This window comes from Macrobrachium nipponense, chromosome 32 (assembly GCF_015104395.2).
Source record: "Macrobrachium nipponense isolate FS-2020 chromosome 32, ASM1510439v2, whole genome shotgun sequence".
NCBI lineage: Eukaryota > Metazoa > Arthropoda > Malacostraca > Decapoda > Palaemonidae > Macrobrachium > Macrobrachium nipponense.
The window spans coordinates 32,203,116-32,216,775 of NC_061094.1; the positions used below are offsets into that span (position 1 = coordinate 32,203,116).

General features: G+C 40.0%; 1 protein-coding gene across 3 annotated transcripts in view; it reads right to left on the reverse strand.

Moving 5' to 3' along the window:
• Window positions 1-13,660, reverse strand: part of LOC135207318 (AF4/FMR2 family member 1-like) — a 215,855-nt gene that overhangs the window by 106,333 nt on the left and 95,862 nt on the right. The window contains exon 1 of one of the 3 annotated variants that reach the window (XM_064239016.1): window positions 9,078-9,173. The exons of the other annotated variants lie outside the window; for them this stretch is intronic. The gene's annotated coding sequence lies outside the window, so the exon portion shown is untranslated. Of the gene's footprint in view, window positions 1-9,077; window positions 9,174-13,660 lie in introns of those variants that run through there. 3 annotated transcript variants of the gene reach the window in all.

Below are 13,660 nucleotides of genomic sequence, written 5' to 3' on the forward strand. Positions count from 1 at the left end.
CATCAACGGCCCCGCTGATGGATTCTGCTGCTGAATCCACGGATTACTTGTTCTCTCTCTCTCTCTCTCTCTCTCTCTCTCTCTCTCTCTCTCTCATCTTGGATACCACCCACACCTGAGCTGCAATCCGTCCGTGCGACCGCTTACTCTGTCACCCTTGCGCAGTCAGGGACAAACTCGCTGCTGACTTACGTCAGACCCCACAGAGGAAAACGCTGAATGACAGCCCTTGAGAGAGCTAAGGGCCACGCGCGCGAGAAACAGAAAGTGATGGACTCTCTCTCTCTCTCTCTCTCTCTCTCTCTCTCTCTCTCTCTCTCTCTCTCTATATATATATTATATATATATATTATACTATAAATATATATAATATATATATATATATATATTATATATTATATATATATAATATGGTGTGTGGATGGTTCAAGTGTGGTGGTGTGTGTGTTGAGTGTGTGTGTGTGTGGTGTCCGTCGGTTGTGAGTGTGGGTGTTGTGTGTGTGTGGGTTCAAGATCCACCAGTAGATGCACGACTCCGTTTGGATTTCTGGAAGGCAGAAATCCAAGCGCTTTCGGAATTCACTAAGACATTGTCAAGGAACGAATGGAATACAGTTGGAAAGAGACTTATAGGTAAACAGGTACAAAAAAAGATCAAGAATACCAGATGATTTTTACCCTTGGACAATTAACCATCTGGTATTTTTTTTTTTTTTTTAAAACCTGATAAGCCTCTTTCCCACCGTACTTCATTCGTTCCTTGACCAATTCTTAGTAAAGACGAAAGCACTCGCCATCTTTTCCGCATATCATCCCAGGTGTCGGTTATTCGCTTTCGTATATATATATATATAGGTTTATATATAATATAGGATATATATAATACTATATCTTATAGAATAGTATATATATCTTTTTATATACTGTGCATCGGTAACGATGGAAAGACTATAACTATGAAACGTTAACTGGAACTTGAAAGAAACTTATTTCCATACAGAGAAGCGAGACGTGAACTGCCCTGGCCGGTGCTATTTCTCCAGTGATAAGTTGTGTATGAATCATTTTCAAAACGGAGGCTTAAAAGTGACAGCCTATACTTTACAAACTTATAAATAAATCTTCACTGTTAAGATATGAATGACAAAAAACGGAATCGCACATGACACGAGGGAACTATACATTACCAATGTTAAAGATTCTAAATATTTTCGCTCTAAACGACAAATCATTTGTTTACCAATGAAAACGTGAAATCCACTCTGAGGTCGCATTGATTGATTACAGGAATTAACGGTCTGACATCAAATGCAGTAGAGATATGTTAATGTCCCCTCGGATCCCCTCGGGCCATAAACTTTTTACCCAACAATCCTCACACTACGAACCGGCATCAGAGAAACCCTAAAACCGGCTTTAATTTCCTTAGCAACGCACTGGTGTGTTACAACGGAAACGGGGCCTAGCATCGTCATTCTACAGGCCTGCACAAGGATTCAAATAACCTTCAGTTTCATCACGAATCGTCAAGTTACTGTCTCATGAGATTCCTTATTAAGTTTTTACAATGGAATACTTATCGCACATGCATTCACACTATTGGTACCAAAAGAATTGTGCAATATTAAAAACTGGTTTTACATTTGAGGAGAACAAAACGCTCTCTCTCTCTCTCTCTCTCTCTCTCTCTCTCTCTCTCTCTCTCTCTCTCTCTCTCTCTCTCTCTCTCTCAGGCGAAATTCAAAGTTCAGCAAAATGGTCACGGCAAAAGAACGATACTCATGTAGTACTCATATTCATTTGTCAAAGGGTTATACGAAAACAATCACGACGTTCTAAAGATGCCAAATAAACAGTAGATAATCATGCTGGCGAGGGCACAAACGCACACCAACACGAACACGCGCTGTTCAACTTGAGCTCCGGCGGACGGGCCAACAGCACTCCACACAGCGATCGATAAAATACCTGTTGATGAGTGGGGGGTACAATGGGACGCTCTTACTTATTCGAAAAGCCTCACTTACGTACCTGGCAAGACAACCAGTATGGCACAAAACACAGGGAAGATGTCTTGGAAATTCCTTTGCATAATACACGCTCAGCGACATGAAAATGAATGAGTGGAACAAGGCCATGGACTGGAAGTACTGTTGACCAATGACGGTACCATTTTAACGAATTTAATAAACAACGTAACTTTTGAGCGGAACACCGGCGCATTGCGAGGACTGAATCATTAAAAACGCACGACGATAATGCTTCAGTCATACGGCGTAGAAAACTGACCGTCCAGCGGTGACTGCACTGGGAGTAAGTCGAGAGAAGCTTTCACAATTTCTACCTCCAGAAGAATCTTACGAAAGGGAAGCAGAGGCAGGCCGGCTCTACGTTACAATTTTATACATAAATATAGACATTGATTGAAAGGTATGATGAATAGGCCATGCCTACGAATCGTGCAGTCTCATGAAATCCTTCGCAAAACATTTCAGGCCACAGAAATACGCGTGTCATATATCATGTAATAAAACGTAAAACTTCCTTCGTATTCATAAAGACTGTAATAACGCCTGCAAAATATAACGCAGATAAACGCAGTACTTTTAAAACCATGACATTTTGTCTGAAAATGAAAGTAGTCAGTGATGCATTTTCAAAACCCGGAAGTAGTACCTGGTGCTATAGCGTAGATCAATTCGACCGCCGCCCGGCCCGTTTCATACACAGCTGGTAGCAGCAGGGGCGTACCGAGCTCCCTGGCGGCCAGAACTCACAAGTGTTACGGGGTTAACCATGATACTGACCCAGAAAAATGATTTTATTAGATAAAACTATAAATGTTCACAACGATGTTATAATGTAAGTGCGCGCGGGGGAGCTCACGAAACTTTGGCAAATATACTTCTTTTACAGCTCCAGAGAAATATAGGAACTTGAAAGTACTAGAAATGAAATGTCGCCAGTCAGCCCACTAACAAAATTGACAACAGACATGAAATGTTGTACAGGAAAATGAATCAACAACAAAATTATCAACAAGTGAAATGCTGTACAGGAAAATGAATCAACAACAAAATTATCATAAACAACTGAATCTTGTCGTACAGGAAAATGAATCAACAACAAAATTATCAACAAGTGAAATGCTGTATAGGAAAATGAATCAACAACAAAATTATCAACAAGAAATGTAAGAGGAAAATGAAATGTTACAGAAGAAAATAAACCAACCACAAAATTACTAACACGTGAAATGTTGTAGAGGAAAATTAACCAACTACGAAATAATAAACACGTGAAATGTTGTACAGGAAAATGAATCAACAACAAAATTATCAACACAACTAATGCTCTAGAGGAAAATGAACTAAGCACGAAATGATCAACATGAAATGTTGTAGAGGAAAATTAATAAAAAACAAAATTACCGCCCAGAAATGTTGTGCAGGAAAATGAATCAGCCACGAAATGATCAACACATGAAATGCTGTAGAGGAAAATGAATCAACCACAAAAATATCAATAGCTACGAACTTCTTAACACGATTCGTGTATGGTCACTCGCCATCTACAGTAGATTCACATCAACCGTGCATTTGATTTCTAGGCCAGTCCCTTACGACGCTCCTGATTGGCTGTTGCTAAGCCAATCACAGGGCTGGAAACTCTGTCTCTCGAGAGAGTTCACATAGGCAGGAATGTATGTTCCACTTCTCCTGAGGGCTACTTTTGAAAGACGTATCCCTCAGGAGAGGTGGAATACACATCTTACCCACGTGAACACTCGAGAGAGACTGAGATTCCATCCCTGTGATTGGCTTATCAGCAGCCAATCAGGAGCGTCGTAAGGGACTGGCCTAGACATCAAATGCACGGTTGATGTGAATCTACTATAGTTACCGTCCACAGAGGCGGACGTTTTATTACCACCTCCCACTCTTCCTCTCTCCCCATCCGGTAATTGTGCCGACATAAGACCCATCCTAAACTGATACAATGAAACTGCACATAAAACCTCACGCAGGAGAGAGAAAACGACCAGAAGCGATCCTTCGAAAACCAAGAGCCTTTGACAGAAGCCGAAATAGACCGACAAAATTCCGTCGCGACGTTTTGGTGGACGTGCAGAGTTCAAGATTTTCGTGGAAGTTATGTTGTATAAATTACACCATTTATTTATTATTATATATTATATATATATATATATATATATATATATATATATATATGATGAACTTTCGAAACATAAGTTGTGAAAAAAAGGTTTTAAAAGTTGGTAAATATTACGTCAATAGAAACAACACATTTTGTCTCGACTCGACCGGTGTGGAGAGTGAAATCAAGTCTTAAAAATAGCTAACTCAAGAATATCGTAGTTCAAAATATAACATGTATTAGTAGGGGGTTTCCCCTTCATTCCTTCTCTTTCTAAAATGTTTCCGTTCTGTCCTCTAGAATATCCTATCCACTAGTTTACTATGAGCTGTCAACACGCTACAACTAATTGAATTACGAGGGATTCTGGCGCAAAAAAAAAAAAAAAAAAAATACCAATTAATTCTTATAATGCATATATGTCTTGCAGCTCAAAGGACAGCAATTGCAATATTTCCTCCTAGTAAATGTACTCCTTCCTCTGACACCGCAGCCAAATGCAAAACGTCACGCGAGGTCAAAGAAAGAATGCAAGGAGTCACGTGCAAGTAAAGATGACAGAGAATGGAATCCCCCGGGTTCCTCCCCCCAGCTGGGTCAGCGCGAGCAGAGTCGTGGCCACCGAACAGAGTTCGCACCCCACACGGGATGACCCCAGGTTACAAAGGTGCTAAATTATGCATTTCTATTCGACGCTTACTATCGTACACAGACACTATACAGCGGTAGTGTGATTAATATTTTAGTAGATACGTTACTTCCTCTGATTATGGACTCCGGTTTCATTCCTTAAGAATACATAAACATTTCACGAATTCATGATGTCTGTCTTAAGGTTGTCAAATTTCGACTTTCATATGAGCAATCAATATATATATTATATATATCATATATATATATATATATATATATATATATATATATATATATATTTAATAAACAAAGTATGAGGATTACCTTCGATAAAGTTGCAGGACAGTGGGAAAATACAGCAACGTTAACTTTTATATATTAGACATCCACTAATTTTGCTATCATTTAAATAACATAAACATATCCAACCAAAGTTCAATCATGAGTGAGGCCTGGTATATATATATATATATATATATATATATATATATATATATATATATATATATATATAAACTGAGAAGACCCATCAAGATCTACTACACAACAATTGACAGTGCACCCTTCAAGATCTAAATAACAATTGACTGCACCCTTCAAGATCTATATAACAGCTGACAGTGCACCCTTCAAGATCTACATAACTGACAGCGTACCCATCAAGATCTACATAACAAATGACAGTGCACCCATCAGGATCTATAAATAACATTGACGGTGGCATCCATTAAGATCTATATAACAAGTTCTAATCAGTATTAAATTTAAACCTCTTGCCCTCCTGCCAACCCTCGACAGAAACCTCTCGCCTTCGAGTTCCTCCAAAGTTGGCCTCAAGTAAATTAAGTCCTAGAAAACGGCTGTGCTTATCAAACGTGGTCCCCCCCCCCCCCCCCCCCCCCCCCCCCCCCCCTCCCCCCCCCCCCCCCCCCCCCCCCCCCCCCCTCTTGCTCATGCTTTTCAAAGGCCGCATACGCAAATGTCCGCCTCAACACCTCACCCCTAATGACACAAAAAGACAAAAATGACGGGCAAACACAACTACACACAAAGAATTCTGGGGGTAACGTTCGTCTCCTCAAAAGATCAATACTCAACCTCCCTCGCCATCTTTTTAACTCCCCACTTCCTTTTATCACGAGAGAGAGAGAGAGAGAGAGAGAGAGAGAGAGAGAGAGAGAGAGAGAGAGGAGAGTGTAGGGGAGTCCGTGGCAATGGGAGGAGGTAAAAAATTCATGTTCCGTCCGACCTATTCATAAAGAGGAGAAAGAATATAATAGAATTGAAAGTGATAACGCGACGCCATGTGGAATATGAGATTTGAACCAAAGGCCAAGCGCTGGGACATGTGTGGTCATTCAACGACGAACGGAGAATTGAGATAGAAGAAGGTTTGAAAGGTGTTAACAGGAGGAAAACCTCACAGTTGCAACTAAAAAATTGTCAAGAACCGATGGAAAGTAAGATGGACGAAAGAGAATATGAACGAAGGCACAGTAAAAGGAAAGAAAGGGGTTGCAGATTGGGGCCGATGGGACGCTGCAAAGAACTTCAAGACAGGGTGGAAAGTAGGATGGACGAAAGAGAATATGAACGGAGGTACAGTAAACGGAAATAAAGGGGTTGCAGCTTGGGGCCGAAGGGACGCTGCAAAAATAGGTAATGCCTACAATGCACCGCATAAGGTGCACTGATGGCGCTACCCTTTCATTTACTTATTTATTTATGAAAAAGATCTGGCTTTGAGAAAAGAAATGGTTTACGGTGACACTCAATAATTAGACAATCATTTTCAACGAACGCGGAAGAAGAAACTCCGGAGGGAGTTTGGATGATGTCAGCAAGTTTGAGAATCGGCGACTGGTCCCTTAAACAGTTGATTTAGCCTTTTTTTGGCAGGAATTCTTTCACTAATAAGCTCATTTTTCACTTGCATTTATTTCATTACTAAACCAATTTCACGGGAAAGATAACCTTATTTCTGTAACATTTATGGCTTTTAAATGCAGATATATTTTTACTAGCCAATAAAAAAATTAACAAAATAAATCACGGTAAATCCAAACAGCTAAAATACAAAACATTGAAATAAAAAGGTCATGTATGTCTGGACATAAAAAATACGAAAGCCAATGTAATCACAAGGAAATAGATCGAAAACCAAGTATGTATGAAGAGGATTCGAAACTTCCGCATCCATCTAATACGTATAATGTCCACAACATAGGACATTTGCTCGTTAGCATAACAGCATCTATAATAAAATCAAATTTTCGCCTAATTTCTCATTCCACTCTTTTCTTGGCATCACGTGACCAACAACGAGAGAGAGAGAGAGAGAGAGAGAGAGAGACTGTGTGCTTTTCATCTTGAGGGTCTTCAATTACAGCAGACGGATAATTACGAGCACAACAGCTGCGGAAACGAACACAAAAAGATTTTTCAAGTCTTGTATGCAAATCATTATGAATGTTTGGATAGTAACAAAAATACAAAGGCTTGTTCAATAAAAAGGAAGATTCAATACTCAAAAGCATAACTATCATCAAATCTTCTTACTTATCAAATCGTAACTAAAAACGAGATTAAACTACAACCCATATCTCTCTCTCTCTCTCTCTCTCTCTCTCTCTGCAACTCAAGACACTTCCTCTTTTGTTTTGCGTCTCCAATGACAGACTCATTACGACTACCGTCATTAATGCCACATTAGATACATCCAATATTCAATTAGTAATGCATCATGGGCAACGAGAGAGAGAGAGAGAGAGAGAGAGAGAGAGAGAGAGAGAGAGAGATTCTCACTTCCTTGTCTGGAATATAGAACCGAACTCCAGGCAAGCAAGAATTGAAGCATCATCCTGCATAAGCTATAAAAGTGCAAAAGCGAAGACACAGTTCCTAGTCTTCAATTTCCTAAATTATAGAGATTTCTCCAACTTGTCACTCCAAGACAGCAACAACAACAAGGATGCCAGCGATTACTCGCCTCTAACCAAAGAGTGAAACGAGAGTCTACAGAACACTACACTCTCAACAACGATCTTGACAAGTGTTGCCAAAACGTGAGGGAACCACGTGGTGCATTGGCTGAGATGGGAGAAGGGAAGATGATGGGAAGGAGATAATGAAGGGGAAGAGGAAGGAATAAACAACGGGCGGGATGCTACACTAGCCCTGAGGAATATAAGAGACTTCTTAACTATACCAAAATGGAGACGTCGTATCTGACATACGCACTACGCTATTAATGGCGATAACTTCAGATTAGGCCAAGTTCAAGGTTACTCTTCTAAAGGACAAATAAATTTGCTACAGCCTGGAGCCAGTGTGTGAGACACATTTGTTCAGGTAACACCAATAACTGCAGCAACTAATTATTAGTTGGTAAGCAGTGAAACTGTTAAATATAAAGCTAATAATCCTTCTACATGATGCACTTGTATCCAATAGTTTTTTTTTTCTGAGTACCGCGGTCTCTGACAAACAATCTGGACCTTGGTCAAGCCAAGCTTTCATTAAACAAGAATGATAGACACCTTTGCTAGAACCTCACAAAGTACATACTGTCTGTGTCTAGCTTCCAAACCAGCCGTGTCCATTGTCTCTACCCATCTCTAAATTGCCGCAATTACATACAAACATGATATAAACATACACTCGATATAGTCTTAAGTTTTTTTAACCCTGCAGCCTCGTCGCTCCGTATTTCTCAACTAATAGAGCGCAATTAGAGAGGGGCGTCCTCTAAATCCTTCACAAATTACAAATCAGGGTCGCTCGGGCAATTTTCATGTTTTATAGGTTGCAAGCAATATTAGATACTCTTAGAAAACTACTCTATCAGTGAAAGTGGATCCAGTAACTGTGATAATATTAAAAGTCGTAAAAAAAACTTGTCAATGACAGAAGCTCCCGGAACTGCATATAACTAAAATGCAATAAATGTCAAGGGCTTCACTTCGTTTTGTGAAATACTGATTTTATTTCGTTATTATTTTTCTGCAGTACATCCTATTTCACTATCACTATTGCACAAATCTGTACAATATCATAACATTATTTTTATAGTATGTTCATGCTCGCAGATGAAACTGAAAACTCTTTGGCTGCTATTTCGCTACTAGACCTTATTTATCTTACATTATTGCAAGCATTATATATATATATATATATATATATATATATATATATATATATGTATATATATGCTGATCAAATACGAAAGGGGCAGTGATCGTTGTCTTATAATTTCCCGGGAGCCAGCCACTCCTGTTAATAATTACCAGCAATGATGCAGTTGTTAACAAAGCTTGGGAGTGGTGGGTAGAAACCTCGTCTTGAGCTGTCAAAGAGTTTAGACGCTTGTGAAAGCACTTTTCAGTCCACATACCTGAAGGAGAAAGAAAACAAAATTCAAAAATTGACCTCGTCATAAAAATACTGGAATTGAGAGAGAGAGAGAGAGAGAGAGAGAGAGAGAGGAGAGAGAGAGAGAGAGAGAGAGAGAACAAAGGAATCCTCCAGATAAATAAACATATCTGAAACAAACGTGTAAGTAGAACCAATTAATAATCTCTACATAATAGACAATACAGAAACTTTCCCATTTTGTTTATCACCTCTGCAATTATCAGACATTCCCGCGCACCTGTCTGGTGATGATGAAGCCTGACCTCCACTATTTATTTTTAATAAGTTACTTTTTAAGCTAAATCCACATCGGTAAAACGGCAGTCTTAGCTATAAGATGAAAGATGAATAATATGAGCCAGAGTCTCTCGGTAATTTGGTAAAATTTTATGGTGGTTTTCAGGAGAGAGAGAGAGAGGAGAGAGAGAGAGAGAGAGACGAGAGAGAGAGAGAGAGAGATTGTCTAGTCTCTACTGGGTCTCTCAGTAATTTGATAAATTTTTATTGTGGTTTGAGAGAGAGAGGAGAGAGAGAGAGAGAGAGAGAGAGAGAGAGAGAGAGAGAGAGAGAGAGATTGTCTAGTTCTCTACTGGGTCTTTCAGTAATTTGATAAATTTTATTGTGGTTTTCAAGAGAGAAGAGAGAGAGAGAGAGAGAGAGAGAGAGAGAGAGAGAGAGAAGCTGGCAAGCATTCTCTTAACCTGACTGACCAGAATGAAAACTAACTACATGATTGGTTTACCCTGTATCCTTGAGGGAAGTTCTACAGCCGATGAACATTCCAATATGAAAGTACCTACATATCCCGCCTACTGTCATCTACGCCACGCAAACCCCACCTACGTAAGTGGATCAGGGTGGTCAAGAAGTGACCCAATGCGGCGGACAAGTGACCTATGCCTTTGGACACAACGACGCTTGGGGGCGTGGTGCGGGAGGGGGGTATACATACACCATCCAACACTCCAACCGCCCTCTCACCCCCCCCCCTCTCTCTCTCTCCCTCTCACACACACTCTAAACCACCTAAACAAACTTCCGTTCCTTAAGACATCGATATTACTCTCTTGTTCAACAACCGTCATTCTGACGCCTCAGTTGTCTTCCTCACACAGGCCCGATCTGCGATTGTTTTTTCATCGGCATTTGCTGTCTTCCCCCTGCTCAATGGCACTCCAATGTCCTCTCCGTGCACGATGTTGATGTCTCCGTCCACAATTGTAATGTCTCTGTGCAAATTTGTGATGTCTCCGTTAATGCAGCCTCCGTGCACATAACTTATAGTATTCTAAAGCTTTCTCTCTGCACAACAGTACTCTAAGTAGTCTCCCTGCACTATATAATAAGTAAATAAACACACGCAATAATACCCAATGATATAAGACAATTGAAACCCTATCATTCACCCCCCCCCAAAAAAAAAAATAAAATAAAATAAAACTGGCTCCTAGGCAATGAGAAACCCATAGAGCAACACCCAAGGCAGCAACAGTCCGGTTAGGCAGCCGTCAGTTCCGGATGCGAGTGGCCACAGTGAAAGTGTGCACGTGTGAGCTCGCGTAAATGTTAACGTAAATGCCACTCCCGACAAGGGCCAGGTTTGCGCAGTTACGACGATCGAGTGACCATAACGACAGTTCGTAAAGCAACACAAGGCTTGTATCAAAACCACGTCGAAATAACACTGTCACGAGGTCAACAAGGCGCTGGCCAAGCACTCATAATATCGCTACCATTAACCTTGACCGTGGTTCCACAATAATTAATAAAATAAAAGCGACAAACATTCTGGAGCAAGTTACAGCTCGAAGGGCTTCGATCAACCTCGTCACTCGCACGCTGGAACATCCTCAAACACTTTTAATGGAGAAATCACCCGTGAATCTCGTTAGGATTCGCTCTCCCGCTTTCTCTCTGCTCGGCACCGACCGAGGTTTAATCGGCCTCTCCAATTCCGCCAACGATGCAATTTCCCTCTCAGATTATCATGCTTCTCCCTTCAACATTCCCTACTCGCTCCTAACTCTCATCATTCAGCCAACATCGGGCGCCCCCTCCCCCAAAACTGGGAGGCCCCGACCCCCTCCTAACCACACAAGGGTTCGCTTTCCTTTTCAGGGAAATCCTGTAGCGCTCCACTTTTATAATTAAATCTTTGTTCCGGCTACTCTAGGCTTCCTTTCAGGAACACGCTTCCCTTCAACACTTGCTGGTCTCAGAAATGAGGGGAATGATTTAGAATAGTCTGCCTATTTCATTATGAATCAAAGATATTTTCCGTCCTTTACCCGACAACCGTATCAATTAAGTTCTAAAAAAAAATTGGTTTCAATTTGAACGCAAACAAAGACAACTATGACTTTCCGATGCATGTCTAAGCAACATCCAAATTGAGCAGAACTGGAAAATTCAATCATTTTACCAACAATTTTTACGTGACAAAAGTATGTGAAACTATTAAGTTTCTATATAAATGCCCGCGGTAGCCGACTGGCTCACGATAAAAGAATAAGTAAAAACCAAAGAAGAGGTAAAAGAACAGAGTGACCTTATAGTAATAGACAACATGACATCTTGTCCTCACTCACTAACTTAATGTTTCCTTGAGCAGTGTTCATGTAATATTCAATGCGGACAATTAACACTTCCAACCATCAGAATATTCACTCCGAACTTAAGCAATGAATCTCAGAGGAAAAGGGAAAACGTAAAATCTTGAATTCAACCTTTCCTGAATGGTGCTAATGAAGCCACGACACTTAGGAATCTCAAAATCTCTGAGCGATATGAGGGGGAAAATATGCCATTACACTGCACTGCACACACCAGTGTACCTAGATTTGCTCTGTCGTGTTGACAGGCCAATTTTTTTCCTGATTAATACCAAGCTGATGATCTGTAAGCTGTATTTTTTTTCTCTTGGACGTTTTCGAGTTATGCTCACTGTGGTTTAAGGTTTCAAGAATAATAACCACCAATTAAACGCGTCAGACTCAACAATTATATAACGAAATACTTTCATCAAACTGTACACGTAGAAATAGCCATGTTCCCTTCCTGAATAATAATAATAATAATAATAATAATAATAATAATAATAATAATAATAATAATAATAATAATAATAATAATAATAATACATTTAAATTTTATTCACGTACACTGTCGTGAAAATTATGTTAACCGTTCCTCCATGGTAAGGTAAAGTCAACGGCATTTATGTGGAGTTTATAGGAAACTTCACGCACCCAGAAAGAACCAGATTTTGACAACTAAATAAGACGCTTTCTATTTTTCCTACGGACAACTATTCTCTCACCGACATTTAACTTTCCCCTAACATAACTTAATACCTCTAAGCTTTTCCTAATTTCCTTCTGATAGATTTTATTCAGTGTTCACCAGACCTCTCTTCACTTTAAGTGACGAATATGACTTAGGAGAAAAAAAGTAACATTAAGAAATAGCAATAACTGGTTACTTGGGTTTTGATGAAGCTGTGGCCTTACACCAGCGGATGGAGCTGCTTGCTCGCTGTGTAAGAGGAAACGTGTAGTTAAAATACTCCACAGGTGAAGTTGCAACCCTTGTGAAACTTACGGTAACCACCAGAGAAATAAGTGAGAGCCAAGAAGGAAAAGGACACTTTTCAATGAAGAGAAACTGAGAACTCGAGTGTAAACAAATATTTACCAGACATTCCAGCGTTGAAGGTGAAGTACAAAAGAGTGATAGTGGTGTAACTTGAAACATTGGCAGCAGGTGTGTTAAAATGTGAGACCAGAACAAAAAATGACGACTAACGGCAACACATTTAAAAGCCACAAGTGTGAATAGTGAAAATAATTGTAGTAACATACCAGTTGCTAATAACGTAACAAATGAAAATTGCCAATTCAATGCGGAAAAAAACAAGCCCTTGGCTTAGAGGAGACCAAGAACAAAGCTGAAAACCCTCCTGAGGTTTTAAAGAATCTATTCAGAAATTTTAGGAATGTGAGCGGCGACGTGACGACTCGGTACAAAACTAGTAAAGAATTGATGGTACCGCGTCCGTCTCTTTAATTGGTTTAAATGTCTCGATCGTTACCTCATACAATGCTGCAAAGGACACCACACCAAATTCAAAGGCTAGCACTCGAGATAACTTTTCTACGTGGACTTCCCTGAGGGGAAAAGCTGATATAACAACTTTTATCATGATGATGATGATTCATGACTACTGTCTTTGTGTGGCACAACTTGATTCACTGTCGATATTTGGCACTAAACCGAATTGCTTGATACTCGGCACGTACACGAGCGCCAGTTTTACACTTGAATGGACCAAGCTCGATATTGCTTATCAAAAGAAAATTTCGAGCTGCATCTTGGCCAAGTGCGATCATTATGATGGAGGGTCAGAATCTATTCAATTGGCAGACTCCCTTATATCGTCCAGTTAAGAAGTAAAAAA